The sequence below is a fragment of the Pelobates fuscus genome, chromosome 1 (genome assembly GCF_036172605.1).
Source record: "Pelobates fuscus isolate aPelFus1 chromosome 1, aPelFus1.pri, whole genome shotgun sequence".
Classification (NCBI taxonomy): domain Eukaryota; kingdom Metazoa; phylum Chordata; class Amphibia; order Anura; family Pelobatidae; genus Pelobates; species Pelobates fuscus.
The window spans coordinates 457,945,134-457,970,825 of record NC_086317.1 but is presented as its reverse complement, the minus strand read 5'-3'; the positions used below and the strand labels follow the sequence as shown (position 1 = coordinate 457,970,825).

The window sequence follows — 25,692 nt, the reverse complement described above, 5'->3', positions numbered from 1 at the left end:
GAGCACTGTGATTGGATGGCTTGAAATCCATCCAATCACAGTGCTCTGTGTCATTTTACAAGCGTGGGAAAATTCCAAAGAACTTTCCCACGCTTGTAAAATGACAAAGAACACTCTGATTGGCTTAAACCCACCAATCAGAGTGTTCTTAGGCTAATTGCAGGGCGGGGCAAGGCTTTATAAGCCTTGCCCCGCCCTGCGGAGCTCAGTCTGCGCGGAGCCCTCCATGGGTGAAGATGGATTATTTTTTTTGCGCTCTGGTTTTCTCTTTCCCATCGGGTTTTTTTATTTTATTTTTAGTTCGACGGGTATGATGTTTTTTTTATTTGGCCTTTTTTGGGGCTGAAAAAGGAAGATTTTAGAAAAAAAGAAGACGTTGAATGGTAAGTTTAATTTTACTTTACAGGTTAGGAATTTTATTCCCCCCCCTCACTATTTTTTAGGGTGAGGGGGGTAGGTAGAGGCATTTTTATTTGGGTGGGGGTGGGTGACTAGGGGCTTGGGGACCCCTAGTCACATAGATGGGGGGTGTGGGGGGGGAATTGACTTAGTGCCCCCACCCGCCACTCAGGGGTGGGGGCGGGGGGAGGACAGTAGGTCCCCCCCCCCATTGTAATTTATGGCCCCCACCCACCGCGCAGGGGTGGGGGCCGGGGGGGGGAGGACAGTAGGTCCCCCCACCCTCATCTTTATGGCCCCCACCCACCACTCAGGGGTGGGGGCCGGGGGGGACAATAGGTCTCCCTCCCTTATTTTACTTTAGGGCCCCCACCCGTTGTTTAGGGGTGGGGGCCAATAGGTTTGTTTTTTTGTTTTTTTTTACAGGCTGCTCACTGCTTACTATACATGCCCCTACTCGCGATATAGTGAGTAGGGGCATATTAATTACTAATACCAAGTCATTTTTACTTGGTGTTAGTCAATTTGGCTGAAAGACCAGTTTAGGTCTTTCAGCCTTTTAGTAGATAGTGCCCTGATACCGTGGGAATTAGGGAGTTATCTACTAAGCGGCTGCAAGATGCAGCCACAGCAATGAATAGGATCGGAGTTTCATTCATTAGAATGAAATTGCAATCCGAACAAAGTGCCGAATTGCGTTCTAAAACAAACGAACATACTGTTCTCATTCAGTTAGAACGCAATTCGGCAGTTTCGTCTAAAATGACAGGAAACATCGCGGGAATACTGAGGAAAGGTGAGAATTCTGGGAACATTTCTCTGAGCAGCGGAAATGAAGCACACTTTGCTCCTCCGCTGGTCTGAGCTGGTCAAGCGGAGAAATCCTCCATAAGACAAAGAGTCCCTACTTTGTCTTATGATTTTAAAGAAAACTAAAGAAGACAGGAAGAAAAGAATAACAGATCCTGAGAGAGGGGGAGAAGAGGAAGAGATTGAGGAAAGGTAAGTTCGGCATGACAGTGCCGCTTTAAGGGGATAGCTTATGTATCTGAATATGGGCATGAACAAACATTATCTCATATTTAGCATTCTCCAGTATTCAGCCGTACATACAATTAATATCAAATGCTCTGGAATTACTGTACCAAGACATAGTATAAAATAAATGATGTACACAAGGAGAATCTAGTTCTGCTTAGATTGTGTGCCATCTGACAGATTTCTGTAATCCCTACTTTAGCACAAAACTAAATTAATCCCTATAGACTCATGAATAAAATTGTTAATGGCTTCGCAGATCAAGGACGTTCGCACATCTAGAGCTTACAACATCACTAGAGCATGCAAATCCCCAGGCAGGCTCTAATAGAAAAGCTACAAGCAATGGACTTGTTAATAAATAAAGACTGTATTCGTAGCGTGCTTTGGAAGCATTGCGAAAAATAGAAATACACGTTATCCTTACTAGACTTCTTTCGTAGAATACATGATCAGAAATTAGCAATGCCAAAACTACATAAACAGAGGGGTGTTGGAGGGGACCGCAAACTGCAAAAATCTCAGAAGGAAAGAAAACAAAGTGACTTTGCTCTAAAAGATATTGTTGTATAAAGCAACTCCTGTTCTATAAAACAAAAGTTTTCTTTGAGTTGACAATTCAGTTTTCACTAACCTCAGTAAACGTTATTAAAGTGTTAAATGGGGAGAGGTTTGCGCAGACATAAGTATAAAAACACACTTTCCCCTGCAGGACATCTGCGTAATGGAAAGATATTCCTGTAGTGCCAGACTATGTGTTGAACGCAGGGTTCTCCAAAAACTCTGGCCTCCAGATGTTGCTGAACTAAAACTTCCATGATTCTTCTTTGAATGAAAGAGATAGTCATGGGAGTTGTAGTTCAAAAACATCTGGAGCTCCAGAGTTTGGAGAAACCTGTGTAGAGCAACATCTTCCAATAATGTCATGCTTGCTTTACATGCTTCCCATGATCCCATTCATGGTCTTTATGCATGTACTTGCACATATCATAGAATACCAACTGATTAACATGTATATGAAGCCAGTCTACAACCAACTTTATTGGTCAGTGCAAAAAATATCAGAAATAACAGTTCCTCTGTAATATCTTATCAATTTCCTCTGTACCATGCATAGGCAACCTTCGGCACTGCAGATGTTTTGGACTACAGTCCCAATGATGCTTTGCCAGCATTATGGGTGCAAAAGCAGCATTATGGGGGATATGTAGTCCACAACATCTGGAGTGCCAAAAGTTGCCTACCCCTGCTTATACATTAGACAAAACTGTTAGGGGGTGAACAGTGATATTTTATTTGCTGCCACACATTTGATCTTCGCTGTGATGAAGCCAGTCCTTTGTATGATGCAGAATGCATTATTCTTGAGAGGACAGGCAAGTACAATGTGCAGGTTAGTAAATATATACAAGTTTAAGACAACAAACCTTGTGTCAGGGATTACTATACCATAGAGACATAGAATGTAACGGCAGATAAGAACCATTTGGCCCATCTAGGCCTGCCCAATTTTTGTAAATACTTTCATTAGTCCCTGACACCCTGGCCTATCTGCTCTATTAACTAGCTCTCAACACTCCTGGGTCCCTCAGAGTCTCACTCAGATGCCTTACCTGCCTGAGACTTAGTGACAATGAAGTTGAATGGCTCGCATATTGCGCAAACTTAGTCAGGACTTTGGACATTGCTTTGTTATCGGTGAAGCCCAATAGTCTGCTCAAAATATTCTAAACAATTTTTCATTAAATAATGCATGGGACCCCAATCTAATACTCCTATCATGACTCATTCCTTATGCATTGTAACAGCTTTAAACTTTACTCTACATGGTTTCTACAACTTAGAAACTTCAGACGGCTTGGCACCTTAAGAAGGCATCCAGGACCTCCGGGCACCATGATTACTTTTATTTTCTTTGAGATTAAATATTTATGTTGCCCAAAGTGTTCCTTTAAGTTAACAAGATAAGACTAAAACGTGTTACAATCTATCTGTAAGAAGATTACATACACAGTTCAGTATTGCACACCTACATGCCAATTACAGAGGAGTGGTAAATAAATTTACAGGCAATACCCTGTGGCAGAGTTTCCCAGTTTGTGTTCTGCCAAACCCAGGGGTTCCACGAAAAAAAAAAAAAAAAAAAAAAAAAACACTTTGTTTTTGCCATAATTTTGCCACATCCAACATGGCCGCCGCATCGCGCTGGAAGTCGGACACAGCAGAGACCTTATTCCCACCATCGGCCATTTCAGACTCACTCAGTTGCGAGCATTGATAGAGCACGGTCGCTCGCAGGAAACATCTTTATTCTTTGAGGCTCAGCTATTCTTCAGTCAGTATTGTGCCCAATCTGGCTTCACATGTTAGGAAAATTATTTGTTTTTTTGTGCTCTTCTTTATATTAGCACCCAATGTGGTATCGGAGGATAGTTTTTATTATTCTTAGAGTCAGATTGTGCTGGTTAAAAAAAAAAAAAAAAAAAAAAAAGTGTGCTGCTGAAAATATTTGTATATCACACTTTTGCCCCAATTTACGTGGGTTGGGTTTTGTTTGTTTTTGAAACTTCATTAGAAATCATGCTATTCAAAATAAAATTATTCTGCTTCTAATTAAAGCAGATGTAAAAAATAATTTGCCAAAACACTAAAACATTACACTCTGCTCTTTAAAAAGGTGTGTGCTACGACGCAAAGACATTATTTAGGGTTCAACAATGTTGGTACACTATGCCAAAGAGTTTCACGGGAAAACATAAATTTTACTTACCGAAAATTTCTTTTTCCTGAAGATTAGAGGCAGTGCTTATACCACAGGGATATCCAATCTGGAGGGAAAAAACAGGCAGGCAAATCTCCAAACATTTTAATCCCTCCCCTAATTACCTCCTTTCCCATAAGTAGCAGCTCCTCCTGATCATCCCCAGACAATACATAAGCCAAATAGCTGCAAAATTACTTAGTTTATTAGAAAAAAAGGGGCGGGAATTGTAGCACTGCCTCTAATCTTCAGGAAAAAGAAATTTTCAGTAAGTAAAATTTATGTTTTTCCTTTCAGATTAGAGGCAGTGCTTATACCACAGGGATATAATAAAGCAGATCCAGAGGGCGGGTTCATTTCACTACTGCTTGAAGCACCTTGCGCCCAAAAGCTGCATCCTCCGAGGCCAGTATGTCCAACTTGTAGTGTCTTGAGAAAGTATGGAGAGAGGACCACGTAGCCGCTGAACAAATCTGCGAAGGAGAAGCAGCTGCTCGCAGAGCCCAGGACGTTGAAACAGCTCTAGTAGAATGGGCCTTTAAAGGGCCTGCATGATCCATGCCATTCTTGGAATACGCCAACTGAATACAATCCTTCAGCCATCTAGCCAGAGAACTCTTCGAAACTTTCATGCCTTTCCTTGTGCCCTTGAATAATACAAAAAGACTGTTATCCTTCCTGAAGGATTCTGTCGCTTTTAGATATTGCAAAAGACATCTCTTTACGTCTAGGCAGTGAAATTTGCTTTCCAAGGCATTAGATGGATTCTGACAAAAAGTTGGTAAGACCACTTCCTGGTTAACATTTGAAACAGAAAAAACTTTCGGGCTGAATGAAGGATCGAGCTTTAGAACCACCTTGTCCTGATGAAAAACTAAAAAAGGAAAATTTGCCCGAAGAGCTTGGATCTCACATACTCTTTTAGCAGATGTAATAGCCACCAAAAAAACAGTTTTCAATGAAATGAGCTTTAGGGAAGCTTCCTCCAATGGTTCAAAGGGCGGCTCACAAAGCGCGGAAAGGACTAAGTTTAGATCCCAGGGAGGACAGGTTTCCCTAACATAGGGCACCAAACGAGTCAGAGCTCTGAAGAACCTAGAAATCAGAACATTTGAGGCCAGGCATCTGAGGGAGAAGAAACTGATAGCAGAAACTTGTAATTTCAACGATGCAGGTTTAAGGCCTTTTGCAAATCCCATCTGAAGGAAACTTAGGATCTTCTGAATGGACGCGGAAACCGGGTTGACTTTAAACCTACAACACCACTGACAAAATATCTTCCAAATTCTAGTGTAGATCTTAGACGTCGATTCCTTGTTAGTTGCCAACAGGATCTTTATCACTTCAGGATCCAGACCTTTGCTCTCTAAAATCTGGAATTCAGAAACCAAGCCGTCAACTGGAACTTCCGAAGGGTCGGAAGAGGCACCATGGCGTCCTCTAGAATTTCTCCTGAAAGCGGCAACTTCCAAAAGGTGGCCCCCGGAAAGTTCAGGAGAACCGAGAACCAACTTCTTCTCGGCCACCATGGAAGGATTAGGATAATTCTTACATTTTCCAGCCTTACTTTTTGAAGTATTCTGGGAATAAGCACTACTGGCGGAAAGATATAAGCCAGGTTGAACTTCCATGGAACTGACAGGGCATCTATGAAATCCGGCCTGTCTGCTGGATTTAGGGACGCAAATCGTCTTGTCTTCCTGTTCATTCTGGATGCCATCAGGTCTATCTCTGGAACACCGAAGCGGTCTGTGATGAAATTGAAAGTTCTGCATGACAGGGACCAATCTGCTTGTTTCAAATGATGCCTGCTCAGGGCATCTGCCACCACATTGAATTTTCCTAAAATGTGAACTGCAGAGATGGACATAAGGTGCACTTCTGCCCACAGCATGATCCTTGAACACAGGCTTTCTAATCTTGTTGATCTCGTACCTCCCTGTTTGTTCAAATATGCCACTGTCGTACGATTGTCTGACCGAATTTGAATATGTCGATTTTTGATGAGAAACTGAAACGCCAAGAGTGCCATCCATACGGCCTTTAATTCCCTGAAGTTCGAGGAACTTCTCATATCCTTCTCTTGCCAGGACCCCTGCTTCTTTATGTCTCCCAGATGGGCCCCCCAGCCCAGCGCAGAGGCGTCTGTTGTTATGATAGTGAAGGACTTCATCCGGAATGACAGACCCTCGTGGAGGAATCGAGAAGATGTCCACCACTGCAGACTTTTCAAAGTTAGATTGTTGAACCTCATCAGCCCATCTAGGCCGAGTTCCTGTCGATTCCAGACTAGCAGAATGTTTCTTTGTAGAGGTCTCATTCTGGCTTTTGCCCAACCGACTGCCGGAATTGAGGCTGTAAATAGACCCAGCAAGCACATGGCTTCTCTGATTGAAAACACACTTTTTACTCTGAGATTCCGGATTAACCGCTTGATCTTTAGTTTCTTTTCTTCTGGCAGAAATAACTTCATTGCGATAGAATCCAAAATTAGACCCAAGAACTGGATCCTTTGAACTGGCACTAGTTCCGATTTGTTGAAATTTATTAGCCAGCCATGCTTTTCCAGCGATTTGATGGCTGTCCCCAGATCTAACTGTAGTTGAACCTGGGACTCTGCAATCAACAGCCAGTCGTCCAAATATGGAATGACAGCGATGCCCATACCTCTTAGAAAAGCTGAAACGACTACTAGAAGCTTTGTGAATACTCTGGGCGCTGATGAGAGGCCGAAAGGCAGTGCTCTGAATTGGTAATGTTTGGTTACCGATTGGCAGCACACCGCAAACCGTAGAAAACTTTTGCTGGATTCCGCTATGGGTACATGAAGATAGGCATCTTTCAAATCCAGGGACGCAAACCAACTCTTTGGGTGAATAAGCAGAGCCGCTGATTTTACTGATTCCATGAGGAATTTCTTTTTGATAATCCGCTTGTTTACGGCTTTTAGATCTAGAATAGGTCTGAACGAACCATCCGGTTTTGGCACCAAGAAAAGTCTTGAATAGGTGCCTTGATGTCTTTCCTTTATAGGAACTTCTTCCACCACTCTTTTTAGTAACAGAGTCGACACTTCTCGCATCAGAGAGAGTTCCATATCTAGAGACTGAACCCTGGAACATAGAAACATGTTTATAGGGGCTTGTGATAATTCTAGAGCGTATCCGTGCTCTATCACTGTAAGGACCCAGCGATCTGATGTCGTCTCTTTCCAATGCTCTAGGAAGTGACTCAACCTTCCACCCACCGGCCTGGCGTCATAATTTTTTATTTCTCTTGGCAGTAAACCTTTCCTTCTTCCTATAATCAAAGGCTCTTTGCTGTTGACCCCTGAAATAGTTTCTACGAAAGGAACTTCTGAATGAAGGACGTGTCTCTGCGTGACGGTTTCTAGACTGCTTCCTATATGATACTGGTAAAGCTTTCCTTCCTTCCTTCATCTGTTTCAACAGCTCATCCAGCTTAGAACCGAAAAGTCTTCCTGGTTCAAAAGATAGTTCACACAGAGAATTTTTAGATGCCGCATCTGCAGACCAATTTCTAAGCCAAAGCGCTCTCCTGGCGACTGTTGAGATACCTATATTCTTGGCCGACAATTTCAGGCTTTCTGTAGAGGCATCCACTAAAAAAAATCAGACGCCATCTTGATATTTTTTAATAGCTTTAACGGGTCTTCCTTAGCTTCTCCCGTATATACCTTTTCTAGTTCTTCCAACCAAAGTTTTTGGGCCTTGGCAACGGATGACCCCGTAATCAAGGCTTTAGCTTGGGCTGCAGAAGAGATGAACAACTTCTTTAAAGAGGAGTCCATGCGTTTATCCATGACATCCTTGAGCCCGCTTGAATCTCCAATTGGTAAAGTAGTCTTTTTACCTATTTGAGCTATAGGGACGTCCACTAAAGGGACCGTATCCAGCTTACAGTCTTGCTCTGATTCTATGGAAAAAAGAGTTTTAAAATGCTTAGACATAAACGGCTTGTGACTAGGGAACTTCCATTCTTTCAAAATCAATTCCTTAGTCTGTGGGTGAAAAGGAAACACTTTGGACTTTTTCCCTGTTTCCCCAAAATCAAAGATGCACTGCACTTCTTTAATCAATTTCCCAATGGCTTCATCTGGGAAGGCAAATTCCTCATCTGAGGAATCACTGCCTGAATTATCTTCATACTCAGAACCACTAGTTCCCGAACTAGTATCAGAAGTTTCCCAAGATCTCAGTCTTTTCTTAGCATGCTTTACCATCTGAGAATCCTGGGCAACAGAAGCCTGGACTGAATGTAATGCAGCTGACTGCATATCCACAAATGTTTGCTGCATACTTTGCTGCAACCAGCTGAGAAAAGTGGACATTTCTGTTCTCTTTGCTTCCTCTGAAGCTTCTTTTGAACACACTGAGCAAAGTTTCTTTTTACAACCATCAGGCATAGGTTGGCTACACACAGAGCACATTAAATGCTTGGTTTTAGATGCACATTTCCCCTTCTCAGCAACTTTATCCATACTTTCCGGATTAGACATACTGGGAAAACAAGAAAACAAGAAAGGGGAAAATAATCAAAATGTTCTCCTTACGGATTCAGGCTAAGAACCATTTAAAATGAAAACTTAACAGTCTTACCTTAAATGGCCTGAGAGTGTGTTGGAGGGCAGGTGAGAAACACACTTCACAACCGTTCTGAGAGCTCCTGGCAAACAGAGGTTGCTGCTGGTACATGCTCATATAAGTCCTGTAACCAAACGAAAACGTCCAGTTCGAATTTGGCGCCTGAATCCAGGTTCGCATTGCGCATGTGCATAGCGCTCTGCGACTCCCTGGTGGAACGCAACGCAACCTGTGTGTGCGTTCCACCGACAGGACCTCCCAGCCGACGCACGCCTGCGTCCTTCGTCATACCGGCACCTGGCACGGCAAAAGACGGCAACATAAATTTTGAGTGACCACGCCGGCCGGCGTGTTGAACGCTACTTACCGGACATCAAGGAAGCAGAGCCTCCAGAGCCTCAGCCCTTCTCACCTACTTCCTGGAGAACCTCCTGTCTAACCTCCCCTGCCGAAGGCAGGCAAAGAACTGGGGATGATCAGGAGGAGCTGCTACTTATGGGAAAGGAGGTAATTAGGGGAGGGATTAAAATGTTTGGAGATTTGCCTGCCTGTTTTTTCCCTCCAGATTGGATATCCCTGTGGTATAAGCACTGCCTCTAATCTGAAAGGAAAAATGTAATCGGGAACCCCTGCCTTATGGGGACTAGACATGCAACGACTACAAAACCCAACTTACACAAAATATAAAGATTTGGGTTTCAAAGGCATTTATTTCAGTAATAGACTGTGGATATCAGTTTATAAACTCCAGATTGAAAGACCAAAAACAATAAACAAAAGCAAGACAGAAAAATCAAGGTTAAATTGAAATGCTAGTGCAAAGTAATTTACTGCTCCAGCAAGCTACGGACAGCTGTTAGGAGGAGATACTGCAGGCTTCCAGCACAACGAGAATTCCATTTAGCTTTAAGTGCTAAAGGGAGCTGCGAAGTCAGGGCTCTGCAAAACAGTTTATTAAGACGGTTAAACTCCCATTAAAATGACCAAACGCTAAAATTATTTCACTTACGCAACTGCAGGCTTCAAACAACTCAGAGAATTGTGTTCATAAAGACATTTAAATTTATATATTCGAGCGGCTTCCTAGATGATGCGCTAAATTTCTATTATTATTATGATAGCACCAGCAAATTCGGCAGCGCTTTACAGAAAAAGCAAAGGTTAAAACAAAACATCCCAAAATCAAGGATAACACACAGTAAAAGGGAACGCATGAAACGTTTGATCTGTTGTAAATTGTGTATTTGTGGGTGTGTATTATAGTTGGTAAATAAGGACAAGTATCTTACAATGAAGGGATGGGATATTAACTAGACCCAAAATACCTAATAGTTTGTAACGCATGCCTGATGATGGAATTATTGTGTCATGATTGTTTGGGATGCCAAATGTCACTGTCAAGCACAATTTAATCTACAGCTCAAAGTGGTGACTGTACAGGCCTGCCATCACAGTTTAGAATGCAGAATGCAGTCCAGACCTCCTTTAGAGATATCACTTACTGGTAAGTTCCCCCATCCGCTCTAGATGTATAAAAACGGTTACCTTCCCCAACTTTAGAAAAAGCTATTTTTGCCAAAGAGTGTCTGCAGACAGGAGGGCCAATGTATCCCATCCACTTTTATTTTTTAGCAATGGGACGGAGATAGGGAAGTAATTATAAAAACTGCAACTGGCTGTAGTGGTTATGGTGCCAATCTAAAATTCTACGATATCTGTGTGGTTAAGCCAGACTTGAGCACCCTAAATTTCCATTCGTTTTTTTTTTTGAGCAGTGCAAAAAAGACCCCCAAATATTGTAAGATACAAAAGGATAAATGTAGGGTAGATAAGTAGATTTCTAGAAAAGTATTTACTGAGGGCTAAGTAGGTTATGTTTGACAGTTGCAGGAGAGGAATCAGGGTGCGGGGATGTAAAGCTGTTAACAGTTTCATTGATACGCTTTCCTGAAGAAGTGAGGAAGTGGAGGAAAGACCAGAAATTCTGTTTTGGATAGGTTGAGTTTAAGGAAGTGAGCAGCCAAAAATCTCAGAAAGGCAGTCAGAGACACGAGTCAAGAGGGACGAAGAGTGATCAGGAGAAGACAGGTGGATTTGCGTGTCATCTGCATAGAAATGATAATGGAAGCCAAAGGAGATGATGAGTTTACTAATGCAGGCAGTATGGTCAAGAACAGTATGGGACCAAGGACAGAACCTTGGGGAACACCAACATAGAGGGGTTGGTAGAAGAAGCAGAGCCAGAGAAAAACAGCGCACTGGCAGAGATAGAAAGCACCAGGAGAGAGCATAATCCCGTACATTGAGATTACGGATGATAAGAAGAAGCTGTTGATGACCAACAATTTCAAAAGCAGCCAGGAGAATTAGGATAGAATAATGACCGCGAGATTTAGCAGCGATTAAATTGTTGAATACTTTGGTCACAGCCGTTTCGACAGAGTGAAGAGTGCGGATCCAGACTGAAGTGGGTCAAGCAGAGAGTTGGATTTGAGGAAGTCTGTCAATCTTGCATACACATCTCTCTCAAGGATCCTGGAGGCAAATGGTAGTAGCGAGATAGGGAGGTAGTTGGATGGGGAGTTGGGGTCAAGGTTGGGCTTTTTCAGCATTGGGTTTACGGTTGCATGTTTGAAGGGTGAGGGAAACGTGCCAGAGGGAAGAGAGGGATTGAACATTTGAGTAAGTGGGAGAGCAAAAGAAGGGGACAGAGTGCAGATGAGATATGAGGAAATAGGATCGAGGTAATGTGATGAGGCAGGAGGACAGGAGCAGTACTGACATCTTCCACTGCAGCGGGTGCGAATGAGCATAGAACAGCAGAGAGAGTGCAGTTGGGGGAAGTATTCGTAGGGGAGGGAGTGAGATCTCTTCCCTGATTGTAGAAGTGTATAACTGGATATCTTAATTGATTAAGGAGAAAGCTTCTCATGTTTTTCAATTTCAGGCGTACACATGTATACTGGTTACACTCGCGATTTAGGGGTCCTAAATGGGCTCTATTTGATAACAGTGTTAGAGATCCAGCCTACGTAATTCATGTGGCCTGGCTGTGTTACATTTAAAACACCATCTAAAAGACATGAAATGCCAAAGCTAGCTTTGGGTTGTATTTACAAAATCTATATCTGACATTAGGGATCGACCGATATTTATTTTTTTAGAGCCGATTCCGATAATCTGTGAACTTTCAGGCCAATAGCTTAGCAATATTCTGTACATTTACCATTTAAAAAAAAAATATTAAAACTATTTCTACACAAATCTACTGTTAACTGAACATGTTTATTATTATTTTTTTTGCAAATCTTTTTGTAGTGGATGCGGTGTGTGTGTGTGTAGTGTGTATAGTGGATGCAGTGAGTGGTTGTGTAGTGTGTATATAATGAATGCAGAGAGTGTGTGTGTAGTAAATGTGGTGTGTGTAAAGTGAATGCAGTGTGTATATAATGATGTAGTGTGTGTTTGTGTAGTGCCTATATAATGAATGCAGAGTGTGTGTGTTTGTGTAGTGTGTATAGTGAATGCAGTGTGTGTATATAGTGAATGCAGAGTGTGTATATAGTGAATGCAGAGTGTGTATATAGTGAATGCAGAGTGTGTATATAGTGAATGCAGAGTGTGTATATAGTGAATGCAGAGTGTGTATATAGTGAATGCAGAGTGTTTGTGTAGTGTGTGTATAATGAATGCATAGTGTTTGTGTAGTGTGTGTATAATGAATGCATAGTGTTTGTGTAGTGTGTGTATAATGAATGCATAGTGTTTGTGTAGTGTGTGTATAATGAATGCATAGTGTTTGTGTAGTGTGTGTATAATGAATGCATAGTGTTTGTGTAGTGTGTGTATAATGAATGCATAGTGTTTGTGTAGTGTGTGTATAATGAATGCATAGTGTTTGTGTAGTGTGTGTATAATGAATGCATAGTGTTTGTGTAGTGTGTGTATAATGAATGCATAGTGTTTGTGTAGTGTGTGTATAATGAATGCATAGTGTTTGTGTAGTGTGTGTATAATGAATGCATAGTGTTTGTGTAGTGTGTGTATAATGAATGCATAGTGTTTGTGTAGTGTGTGTATAATGAATGCATAGTGTTTGTGTAGTGTGTGTATAATGAATGCATAGTGTATATATATATATATATATATATATATACACACACACACACACACACACTCTGCATTCATTATATATATGTGTGTGTGTATTTGTGTAGTGTGTATATAATGAATGCAATGTATGTGTTTTTGTAGTGTGTGTATGTTTGTTTAGAGTGTTTGTATAGTGAATACAGTGTGGTTGTGTAGTGTGTTTATATAATGCAGATTTTGTGTGTGTTTGTATAGGTATGTAATGTGTGTAAAATGGGGGGGGGGCGCAAAAAAGTGCAGTTACAAACTCTAAAGTTTATCCCGAATATGATATTATCTGTGTTTGATTGTGTGTAGAGGATATATTCTGTATTTCACTCATGCTGACCATTTATACCTCTGTGCAGGTTAACCTTTGTTTTAACCATTTTGTTGTGAAATCTCACTGCACATCAAAATAAAGATTTTTTTTTATTTTAATTTAAATATTGTTTTTATTTATTTTTTTAGTCCCCCCCTACCTGCTTCTTACTTGGCCAGGGAGGGGGGATATGGCATTCCCTGGTGGTCCTGTGGCATGCCCCCAGCAAGTTCTTACTTACCTTCCCAGCAGCTCCCTTCAGCTCCCCTGTCTAAATCTCGCGGCCTGTGTGCTGCGCGGAATGTTGCCATGGTAACCCGTGGCAACGCTCCGATGACCACGGGTCTCGGAGATTTACACAGGGGAGCTGAAGTGAGCTGCTGGGAAGGTAAGTAAGAGCCTGCTGCGGGCCCCCCAGGACAGCCAGCTTGTCATGGGTCCAGCGGTCCTGGTCTGTATTATCGGTATCTTTATAGGCAGATACCAATATTGCGAAAATCACATCCAGCGCACAGAACGTCCATTGGAAATCATAGAGAAATGCTTTCCTATGTACTGTTTGAATGCCCGCGCGCCTCTTGCTGCGCATGCGCATTCGGCTCCCCTCAGGAGCTGACGTCAGCGGGGGAGGAGAGGTCACTAGCGCCGAGGGAGCCTGGGACTGGATTAAGGTAAGTGGCTGAAGGGGTTTTAACCCCATTCAGCGCCAAGGATGATATAGTGTCAGGAAAACGAGTTTGTTTTCCCTGACACTATAGTGATCCTTTAAAATGCCCAATTTATAAATACAGTGTGGATGTTTTACATACAGATGAAAAGACTGCAGTCAGGCTCATATGAACAAGATGCGACAATCTTACATTCAAAGTTTGTAGTCAGGCCCAAGAAACCCCTAATCCAGCACTGCACACAGGCTTTACTCTCTGACACCAAACTTAAATTACCTAACAATTATAGATCTTTCTCACAAACAGTACTCTCTGCCGGCATATTTGGCAACACTTTAACTTTACAAGAACCACTGTAGTGTTAGGGACACAACGATGTATCACCAACACGAACGTCTTCCTCGGCCCCTTCCCCTCCCAGCAATGTAAAGCGTCCTCCCAGCAATGTAAAGCTAATGTGCAGATTTAGGCACCGCCTATAGAAAAACATTGCCTCAATGCTTTCTTACTGGGTTTTCCCGGACGATGGATGTCCTCATGCACTGCTTGACTATGAACCTCTAGTAATCACCTCTAGCAGCTGCCTGGTAAACAGTCTTAGTACAGCAAAGTAAACATTGCAGCTTATTTAAAACTGCAATGCCTTACATTGCAGGACTAATGGAGGAAAGGGGCATTGCACCCAGACCTCTTCAGTGAGGTGAAGTGGTCTGGGTGCCTATAGTGTCCTTTCAAGCAGGGCACTGGACTTTAAATTGGAAGCAATGTGACCAAACATAGCACATTGCTATATGGTAGGAGGGGCTGCCTGCTATACTAACCAGCACAGATAATTTTTTCATCTGTTTCGGGAAGCTAAGGGGTAAGTGAAAATATTACACAGAAATACTTACAGAAAGAAACAGATGTTTTTGGGAAAAACAACAACATTTTTTTCTTAGATACAAAAATACTTCTCCAAAGACCCTTTCAACAATGCAACATATTGAAGATGTTGGTCAGAAACCACGACAATATATATATAAATAATATACACACACACACTACAGACAGTTCCACAGTTTTTGTATCTCTAACATCAAAGTATTACAGTTAGCTTACTATGTTACCATTGATTTGAAAGGTAGCAAGTTTGTGGCTTGAAATTCACATAAATGTGTATTCCTGTATGGCTGGGTTGATACAAAATATCAATTAGTTCCATCAGCCTTCCTCTCTCAGTCAAATGCAAAAATGACAAAGACCCCGATGCACAGTACATTTAATACTAAGGAAATAAATAGAAATGACCATTTATCTGATAAAATATAGCCTTTATCAGACCATAGAGATAAATGTACTAAGCATGTTGGCAAGCTGCCCAAACTGTATTACTTTAAATAATAATAACTAAGCGGTCAGGGTACAGCATGATTATACCTATTGCATTACATAGAACAAATCCTTCATACAGCAAGCAAATAAAACCTACTGATTAAAAAAATAAAATAAAATAAAATAAAAATGCAAGTTGAAAATGCATTCTACTGTTCCCTTTTCAATCCAGGAATGGAAAATGTTAATAATTGCAAGGGCAAGTGAGATCTAAATGAGAGTAAAAATTATCTTTAATAAAAAATAAAAATGTTGAATAATAAAATAGCAATAAATAGGAAAGAACATTGATTTTTTTTTGATTTTTTTTTTTTTTTTTAAACCACTCTAAAAATGTGACCAATTGGTATAATATACTGTACAAGACTCCCAGCAGGATATCTGCAAACAATGAGACTGGCAGCCTAAAAGGTAACTTGAAAGGATTATGTGCAGGAGTGTTGAAACGAAGAATCCTGCCAAAATATACGGAGACCGTGTAAATATCCGTGTCCATAAAATGATGATATATATTATCCAGTATCATGGCACATCTTATGCCGTCCACTGGCAAAGGGCTGGTTAATAGATAGGAACACGATATGCAGAACATCTCCTTAATATTAGTTAATAGATAGGGACATTATATGCTGCTTTAAATAAAAGATCAAAAGAATCACAAAATATTTTACATCTGATAGAAGATACCAATTGCAGTTTTCAAATGCTACCTACCAACATTCCGTTTTCCAATGACGTAATCAGTGGAATAAGTATATGGTTTTTACATGTATTTAAACTGATAAATCGTTCTACTCTAAACCCTGAAATAAAAAACAAACAAACACATTTATATTTCCTATTATAGAAAGAAAGAAAAAAAAGAAAATTATTTTTTTAAAAACTGTATTTAGAAGAGATAATTCCACAACGTAACAAAAACTAGGTCGCAGATATAGGAAGAGACAGCATATAAAAAGTATTGATCAGTTTCACCTCTAACATTTAGCGAAAACTAATCTGTTAAAAAAAAAAAAAAATAATAATATGTGTTAAGGAAAAAAAGTAATGAATTGTCGTTTGTCAGAAAAGGTGTACATTTTGATTTAGAGTGTTAATCCAAAAAACCATGACCGGTTCACCGATCATCTGGGATCTCCAGTAAAGTCCCCAGAGATGGATCTTGTAGCAGGGAGCACTTGGTGTGGGACTGCTTATAAAATTTCCTCTCTTTCATTTATTTATTTTTATCATTTACGTAAAAGGGCGATGCCAATAACTGTTACTCTAACCAAAAACCAGTGTTTGTTTGTTTTTTAAAACACTGTTTTTTTTTTTTCTAGTGTAACCCTTTAATCCACAATGTTGGGTTACTACATTTTGATTACACTTTTCAGATTACTGGATATTGACATATATGTTTTCATAGGTCATCACGCGTTCATTGTCCAAGAGTACTGGGCACTTGAACCAATTACTGAGTTCAAGTGTTTCAGCCTCAACCATGCTCAAAAGTGCATAAAACACAGCACAGAGACATGGAATCTTCATGGACAAACATTGGCAATAGGATAGGTCAGAGTAAAGAGTTTGGAGACTTTATGCATTGTCCTACAATGCTACCTTTGCCACAAGTCACTTCGTAAAAAAATTCCTTTACCAGTTAACTATAAGTGCTATTATCGGGATATGGAAGCATCTGGGAGCAACAACATCCCAGCCAGGAAGTGGTAGATCACGCATACATACAGAACGTTGGTACCATACCGTACCATATGTTTCATCACTCACTACAGAATTCCAAACTACCTCTGGAAGCAGCATCATCAGATAGGACTTGTGCTCCAAGAGCTTCAGGAAAAGTGTTTCCATGGCTGAACGCCTGTACACAAGCCTTACATCAACAAGTGCACCACTATGTGTTGGACAGGGTGGTGTAAAGCGATGTAGATCTTTGGTAGATGCTAGAACAGGCATAGGCAACCTTTGGCACTCCAGATGTTTTGGACTACACCTATCATTAAGCTTTGCCAGCATTTTGGGTGCAAGAGCATTATGGGGGATGTTGTTCACAACATCTGGAGTGCCGAAGGTTGCCTATCCCTGTGCTAGAAGAATGCTACTTACTGAACTGCAAATTAGAGCCTACTGTAAAAAAATAGCTGGAGGAGGGAAAATAGTCTGCCGCTGTGTTATAGGTATGCTATATGATTTTTTGTATAGCCGGGACATCCGTTATATTACCTGTTCTTATTAACCCTTGCCCTCTCCATGTGGCCTAAGTGTACGCACCCCATCCTATCTACGCGAGTCGTTGACAATTTCTTCGCTTTACCTCGGTGTGTAAGCCAAGGTCCCCACAGCTGTTCTATTTTTTTTGTTGACACATGGGAGTCGTGGAGAGCGTTTCGTATCTATAGAACTGGAAGATCTTGTCAGACAGTTCTTTGTATGAGGGGCAATAGATCGTTTTCCAGTGTCTAGCTAGAAGGTTTCTTGCTGCTAAAATGATAATTGAAATAGCTTTCCTCGCTTCTATGTTCCATATAGTTGGGAATAGCAACAGAAGGCCCTCTCGTGGTGTGAGAGGTTGTGTGTTAGGTAATATTGCTCTTATAATAGCTTGAACTCGTTCCCACAAGGGTCTGATTCCTTTGCAGTCCCACCACAAGTGCATCATCGTTCCTACATGTGATCTGCATCTCCAACAGTCAGGGTTTGCTTCGGGGTAAATCTGCTGCAGCCGTTGTGGGGTGAGGTACCATCTGTAGATTACCTTTTTGTGAGCTTCAACATGGGAAAAACAGGATGTGAGGCCTTGAAGTGCATTGAGTGCTCACAGCCATTCGTCGTTTGAAAGTCCAGACAGGCCCTCTTTTTCCCATTGGATCGCATAATTGAAGGATCTGGGTGGTAGAGTGCCTAGGAGGGTTTTATAACATAGGGATAAAGACTTAGGTTTAGTGGGGGCCGAGTGACATCTCTCGATAAGGGACGTTGCATTGGTCTCTTGTGGCTTTGGTGTCTGATTTTGCAGAGTTACTTTGTCTTGTATGATGCTTTTCAATTGAAGGTATGGAAAGATAAGAGAGTTTGGTAGCTTATATTTCTCCTGCAATTCCGGGAAAGCCAGGATCTTAGTCTGGGAACATACGTCCCTAATGCAAATGATGCCGTGTGACGTCCAGGGTTTTAGTGAGAGCCACGGTGAAATTTATTCTATCGCCTCCAAAGGGGCATGTGCACTATATTTCCCTTTTTCAATTTTAGCGGCAAGGAATTTATCCAAAATCTTTACTGTTAGTGACGTGGTAGGGTACAATGACAACCCTTTTTTCCTAAATATCTTCGGTGACCACATAATATTCTTCAGGGATGATGTAGAAACTCTCTCTCTTTCCATATCGACCCATTGGAATGTACGCTGAGGAGCATGAAGGCGTATTGCAGATTCAAGAATGGCTACTTCGCAATATGTGCTTATTTTCGGGAGGCCTAAACCCCCTGCCATCTGAGTAATCTGGAGTAAGGAAAGAGGCAGTCGAGGTTTTTTACCGTTCCATATAAACCTGTTCAAGGTAGTTTGTAGTGATTTAAAGAAGCATGGCGGGACCTGCAGAGGCAGCATTCGAAATATGTACAACATTTTAGGTAGCAACACCATTTTAATCGTGTGGAGCCTGCCCAACCAAGATAGTTTAACCTGTTTCCATTTCTGAAAGCTGGAGATGCAAGTGTGTTGAGAGGACCATAGTTGAGGGACACTATTGTCGGCGTGTGTAGAGCCAATTTCACTCCCAAGTATGTGATGTGTTTCTGTCTCCAATCAAATTGAAATGTGACGCCTAATTGTTGTATGCGTGCTGTGGGTAGATGTAGTGGTAAAGCCTGTGTTTTAGTGGTGTTTAGTTTATAATATGAAATGAGTCCGAATTCGTGTAATAGAGTCATAAGTCGTGGTAAAGATGACTCCGGATTGCCCAGGGATAGTAGGATGTCATCTGCAAACATGGTCATACGGTATTGATTTGGATGCCCGTGATGATTGGGTCTTGTCTAATTTTTTCGGCTAGTGGTTCCAATGCGAGTATGTATAGGAAGGGGGATAGGGGGCACCCCTGACGAGTTCCAGTGGTGAGGGTAAAGGATGTTGAGAGAAAGCCTGATTGGGAAACCTGGGCAGATGGATTATTGTATAGTGACATGATCCCCTGGATTAACCCCGGTGGGAATTTGTATTTAGTTAACACTGAAGACATATACGCCCAGTGGAGCCTATCAAATGCCTTTTCGGCATCTAGGGCCAACAGAAGGCTTTCTGTGCCTCTCTCTTCTATGTGGGAGAGTATGTTCAAAAGTTTCCTAGTATTGTCTGATCCCTGTCTACCTTTTATAAATCCTGATTGATCGTTGTTTATCATTCTCAGTAGTATCGGTGCTAACCTGTTCGCTATCAGTTTGGCATAGATTTTTGTATCGCAATTCAAGAGAGAAATAGGTCTAAAATTTGCACAGTGGGTTGGGGGTTTCCCTGGTTTCGGCAGTGTTGATATGTGTGCCCTCAGCATATCTGCGGGCATATTGCCTGTTTTAAAGCAGCGATTAAATAGGTTGGCCATGTGTGGTGCTAAAATGCTTTAAAATGTTTGGCAATATAGATTAGTGAATCCGTCAGGTCCAGGTGATTTTTGTTTTGGCAACTGGTTGATCGTGTCTAGAATTTCTTGGGTTTGAAACGGTTGTGTCAACATGAGGGTGGGTAGGCGTATATTGTGAAGGAAAGCATCTATGTCTGCTTGTCTGGGAGAGTGAGTCGTTATTGTGGGCTAAATTGTATAAGTCGCTATAATATCTACCGAATTCCTCCACTACGTCTTGCGGATTAGTGAGTTTTCATCCCTCTTTGTCGTGTACAAATGCTATTTTAGACTTCATTGTTCGCGACTTCAATTGGGCCGCCAGAATCTTGCCTGCTCTATTACCTTCTTTAAAGAATTTATGTTTCATTCTTTTCAATAGGTAAGTTGTTTTAGCTAATTCCATATCTCTGAGGTTTGCTTGTATGTGGAGAATTTGTTTCGTGGTGGAGTGTGATGGTGATAATTTGTTTGTGCGAGTAAGCTCTGCAAGTTCGGTGATCGTGTCTGTATAAGCTTTCATACGTTGCCGTTTGTTGCGGCTGGCCTGTTTGATGAGTTGGCCCCGGAGGACCGCTTTGTGTGCTTGCCATAGCGTGTCTACTCCTATTTCTCCTGTGTCATTCGTGGCGAAATATGCCTCCAGCTCACCCTTGACCTGTGCAACAAATGTATGGTCCATGAAAAGTGTAATTGAGTCGCCAAGTCCTGTTACCAGATATTGGATATTGAGTCATGATTGATAGAAATACACATATTTTAATAACAGTGTGGCAGAAACATATCCTTGGACATGACTCAACTGGGAAGTTTTGTTCCACTTTATTAGCGGAACTTGTAGGAGCTCTGGACTAAAGTGTGTCTGCCTTTCCTCCATGTCACAGAGCTGTGTCACAGCAGGTCTACAACTTTTGCAAACTGATTTTTTCCTTCCATACAGATCCAAAGAAAATAAATATGGAAAATAAAGACGTGCATGATTTATTTGGAGTTAGATCTACTAAAGCAATGCAATGTGTTCCTTCAATTCTACAGGATACAAAGACATTTTAGACAACTGTGTGGCTCCAACTTTATGGCAACAATTTTGGAAGATGCATTCCTCTTCCAGCATGACTGTGCCCCTGTGCACTAAGCAACATCCATAAATACATGGTCTGACAAGTTTGGCCAGGAGGAACTCAAGATGCCTGCACAGTGTCTTGCCCTTGACCAAACAACTTTGGGACGAATTGGAATACAGATTGCAAGCCAGACCTTCTACCCAAACAGTGCCTGACCTTACAAATGATCTTGACTAAATGGTCGCAAATGTCCACAGATATAATCCAAAATACTGTCGATGCTGATGGCATTGGAATGGTTCTTCTCCAACATGGTGTGGTGGTCAGGTGTCTACATTTTGCCATATAGCGCATCACCTTTGGCTATATCGTGTATTAATTAGCATTAAAACTGACACATGGAAAACAAGCCATTATCTTATGGAAAAGGTCAGAGATAGGCAATTTTTGGCAATCCAGATGTTGTGAGCTACATCTCCCATATTGCACTTACACCCATAACGTTGGCAAATTATCAAGGTAGATGTAGTCCATAACATCTGGAGTGTCCAAGGTTGTCTACACCCGGACTAGGGTTTCACAACACTTTTCAAATTGTTTACCACGGCTAATTGTACCTGTAAAAATCACTCTTAAAAAATAGTATATTCTTATTAAATACCATTAGCAGCAATTAATCTAAACCCTAACCTAGATTGTTATTGAATTATAAAAATGTAAAAGATTAAGGTCATTCCTGTAGCATCCAAAGCATGTGACAAATAATTAGAACTGTATGCAAATAAATTTTTTTAAAAATCCCTATAAATCCCCAGCCCAAAAGCATAATGCATGTGTGTCCGGTCCGTTCAGCGATCGATGTAAAGGAGGCTGCTGGTATGATTTGTAATATAAGGAATGGACAATCATAATTTCTTTCAATTCAATCTGTTCAATTCTAGACTCTCACCTGTTAGGGAGCCCACAGACACATCCTCTAAAGATTGTAGGGTTAATAATTTAAAGCAGAGTTTGGCACCAACATAAAAACAGACAGTCACAATAGGTACGTCTCGGGATACAATGTAGCATCTACTAGGATGTGTATTAACGAGAGTGGGCGCAGAAAGTATAAGAAGTGAGTGAGAACAGAGTAGAAACAGAACAGGACAGAGGGGGAACTCAGGGCAGAAGTAGTAAGTGCAGAGGGCGGCGCAGGGCACGCGCAGTGAGCGGCGCAGAGGGGGGCACAGGGCACGCGCAGTGAGCGGCGCAGGGCACAGGAGTAGAAGCAGTGAGTGGGTGGGGGGAGCACAGGAGTAGAAGCAGTGAGTGAGTGGGTGGGGAACACAGGAGTAGAAGCAGTGAGTGGGAGGGGGGAACACAGGAGTAGAAGCAGTGAGTGGGAGGGGGGAGCACAGGAGTAGAAGCAGTGAGTGGGAGGGGGAGCACAGGAGTAGAAGCAGTGAGTGGGTGGGGGGAGCACAGGAATAGAAGCAGTGAGTGGGTGGGGGGAGCACAGGAGTAGAAGCAGTGAGTGGGTGGGGGGAGCACAGGAGTAGAAGCAGTGAGTGGGTGGGGGGAGCACAGGAGTAGAAGCAGTGAGTGGGTGGGGGGAGCACAGGAGTAGAAGCAGTGAGTGGGTGGGGGAGCACAGGAGTAGAAGCAGTGAGTGGGTGGGGGGAGCACAGGAGTAGAAGCAGTGAGTGGGTGGGGGGGAGCACAGGAGTAGAAGCAGTGAGTGGGTGGGGGGGAGCACAGGAGTAGAAGCAGTGAGTGGGTGGGGGGAGCACAGGAGTAGAAGCAGTGAGTGGGTGGGGGGGAGCACAGGAGTAGAAGCAGTGAGTGGGTGGGGGGGTGAGCACAGGCGTAGAAGCAGTGAGTGGGTGGGGGTGAGCACAGGCGTAGAAGCAGTGAGTGGGTGGGGGTGAGCACAGGCGTAGAAGCAGTGAGTGGGTGGGGGTGAGCACAGGCGTAGAAGCAGTGAGTGGGTGGGGGTGAGCACAGGCGTAGAAGCAGTGAGTGGGTGGGGGTGAGCACAGGCGTAGAAGCAGTGAGTGGGTGGGGGTGAGCACAGGCGTAGAAGCAGTGAGTGGGTGGGGGTGAGCACAGGCGTAGAAGCAGTGAGTGGGTGGGGGTGAGCACAGGCGTAGAAGCAGTGAGTGGGTGGGGGTGAGCACAGGCGTAGAAGCAGTGAGTGGGTGGGGGTGAGCACAGGCGTAGAAGCAGTGAGTGGGTGGGGGTGAGCACAGGAGTAGAAGCAGTGAGTGGGTGGGGGGTGAGCACAGGAGTAGAAGCAGTGAGTGGGTGGGGGGTGAGCACAGGAGTAGAAGCAGTGAGTGTGGGGTACTGAACAGAAGCAGTGAGTGTGGGGTACTGAACAGAAGCAGTGAGTGTGGGGTACTGAACAGAAGCAGTGAGTGAGGTTACTGAATAGAAGCAGTGAGTGAGGTTACTGAATAGAAGCAGTGAGTGAGGTTAATGAATAGAAGCAGTGAGTGAGGTTACTGAATAGAACCAGTGAGTTGAGGAAGTCAGGACAGAAGCAGTAAGTAGGGGTACAGCAGAATCAATGAGTGGGGACACAGTAGAAGCAGTGAGTGATGAAATTCATGAGAGAAGCAGTAAGGGTACAGGAGTAGAAGCAGTGAGTGGGGGCACAAGGCAAAAACAGTGAGTGGGGAAACAGCATAAACAGTAAGTGAAAGCAGGGCAGATGCTGTGTGTTGGGGCACTGGAGTAGAAGCAGTGAGTAGGGGGGCAAGTGGGGAGGCACTGGAGTAGAAGCAGTGAGTGAAGGGCTGGAGTAGAAGCAGTGAGTGAAGGGGTGGAGGGGCTGGAGTAGAAGCAGTGAGTGAAGGGCTGGAGTAGAAGCAGTGAGTGAAGGGCTGGAGTAGAAGCAGTGAGTGAAGGGCTGGAGGGGCTGGAGTAGAAGCAGTGAGTGAAGGGGCTGGAGTAGAAGCAGTGAGTGAAGGGGCTGGAGTAGAAGCAGTGAGTGAAGGGGCTGGAGTAGAAGCAGTGAGTGAAGGGGCTGGAGTAGAAGCAGTGAGTGAAGGGGCTGGAGTAGAAGCAGTGAGTGAAGGGGCTGGAGTAGAAGCAGTGAGTGAAGGGGCTGGAGTAGAAGCAGTGAGTGAGGGGCTGGAGTAGAAGCAGTGAGTGAGGGGCTGGAGTAGAAGCAGTGAGTGGGGGGGGGGCTGGAGTAGTAGCAATGAGCGAGGGGGGGGGGCTGGAGTAGTAGCAGTGAGCGAGGGGGGGCTGGAGTAGTAGCAATGAGCGAGGGGGGCTGGAGTAGTAGCAATGAGCGAGGGGGGCTGGAGTAGTAGCAATGAGCGAGGGGGGGCTGGAGTAGTAGCAATGAGCGAGGGGGGGCTGGAGTAGTAGCAGTGAGCGAGGGGGGGGGGGGGGCTGGAGTAGTAGCAGTGAGCGAGGGGGGGGCTGGAGTAGTAGCAATGAGCGAGGGGGGGGCTGGAGTAGTAGCAATGAGCGAGGGGGGGGCTGGAGTAGTAGCAGTGAGCGAGGGGGGGGCTGGAGTAGTAGCAATGAGCGAGGGGGGGCTGGAGTAGTAGCAATGAGCGAGGGGGGGCTGGAGTAGTAGCAATGAGCGAGGGGGGGCTGGAGTAGTAGCAATGAGCGAGGGGGGGCTGGAGTAGTAGCAGTGAGTGGGGTGGCTCCCAAATAAGTTTCCCTAAACTCTGCGAGCTGCAGCCAGCCATTCAGCCAGCTCACAGAGTAGATCTGCAGCATGTCTGTCTGAATGTGCTGACCCTCAATATAAGGAGAGGATCAGTGACTGCACACACAGCAAAAAGTGTGTGAGCTCCATGCCCAGCCAGCCAGGAAATCCTAAATGCACAGCCCGACAGAAGCACAATTCCCCTGAACTTAGAGCTCAGCACAGGGCTCCAGAGCACAGCCATCTACACACAGGCACAGGAACACACTGGGTGAAACACACACAGCTCCAGCAGCTGCACACTGCCAGCCAGAACCTCACTCCAATGCTGGATCTTACCTTCAGCTCAGCTGGGTCCCAGCAAGCAGCCCATTAGAAGAACCACTATACAGAGGGAAGGAAGACTACAACTCCCGAGAGCCAGAGCGACCGTGCTGGAGATATTCAATGCGGTATAACTTTATTAGCACACAGAAGGGTGAAAGCTGACGTGGCTGCAGTGGCAGTGTAGTCCCACCCTGCTCTAAGACAAGCTTTTAACCACCTCACTGCTGGCAGAAGGCCACTCAGAAAGATTGTGTTACAATGCAAACTACTTACAGCAAAGCAGAGCCCAGTGAGATCCCCCTTTGATCTCAGCCATGTGAAAGCCTGATTTTTAACACTTGCATGTAGTTTCTATGAAGCCATATTTTGGACTTTATTTAGACTTTTATACAAGTTATATAGCCAGGTTATTAACCTCTTAGTGACAGAACATTTTACCAGATTCCATAAGGTGACTGAGGGCTTTTTAAATAATTTTATTTTGCTGTTTATTTTTCCACTGCACCCATACATAGCTGTAGGTTTGTTTGTTTTTTGTATTTGTTTGTTTTTGTTTGGCTGTTGAAGGGCTTTGTTCTGATACTTTTGCATGTACAAAAAAAAAACTTCTCACTAAGAAAGTTTAAATTTTTTTTATTTCTGCATAACATGTTGCATTAAAAATAACTCAAATTAAATTAATTTACTAATCCTGATTGCTAAAACCTCTCATATGTCGAGGATTTTAAATCATTTT

The 25,692-nt window shown here is 43.1% G+C and overlaps 1 long non-coding RNA gene across 1 annotated transcript in view; it reads right to left on the bottom strand.

Moving 5' to 3' along the window:
- LOC134599255 (uncharacterized) overlaps nt 1-25,087 on the bottom strand; it is a 54,288-nt gene extending 29,201 nt beyond the window's left edge. Inside the window, exon 1 of the long non-coding RNA XR_010090342.1 lies at nt 24,969-25,087. This is a non-coding gene — a long non-coding RNA (uncharacterized LOC134599255). The remainder of the gene's footprint in view (nt 1-24,968) is intronic.
- Nucleotides 25,088-25,692: the final 605 nt, after the last annotated feature.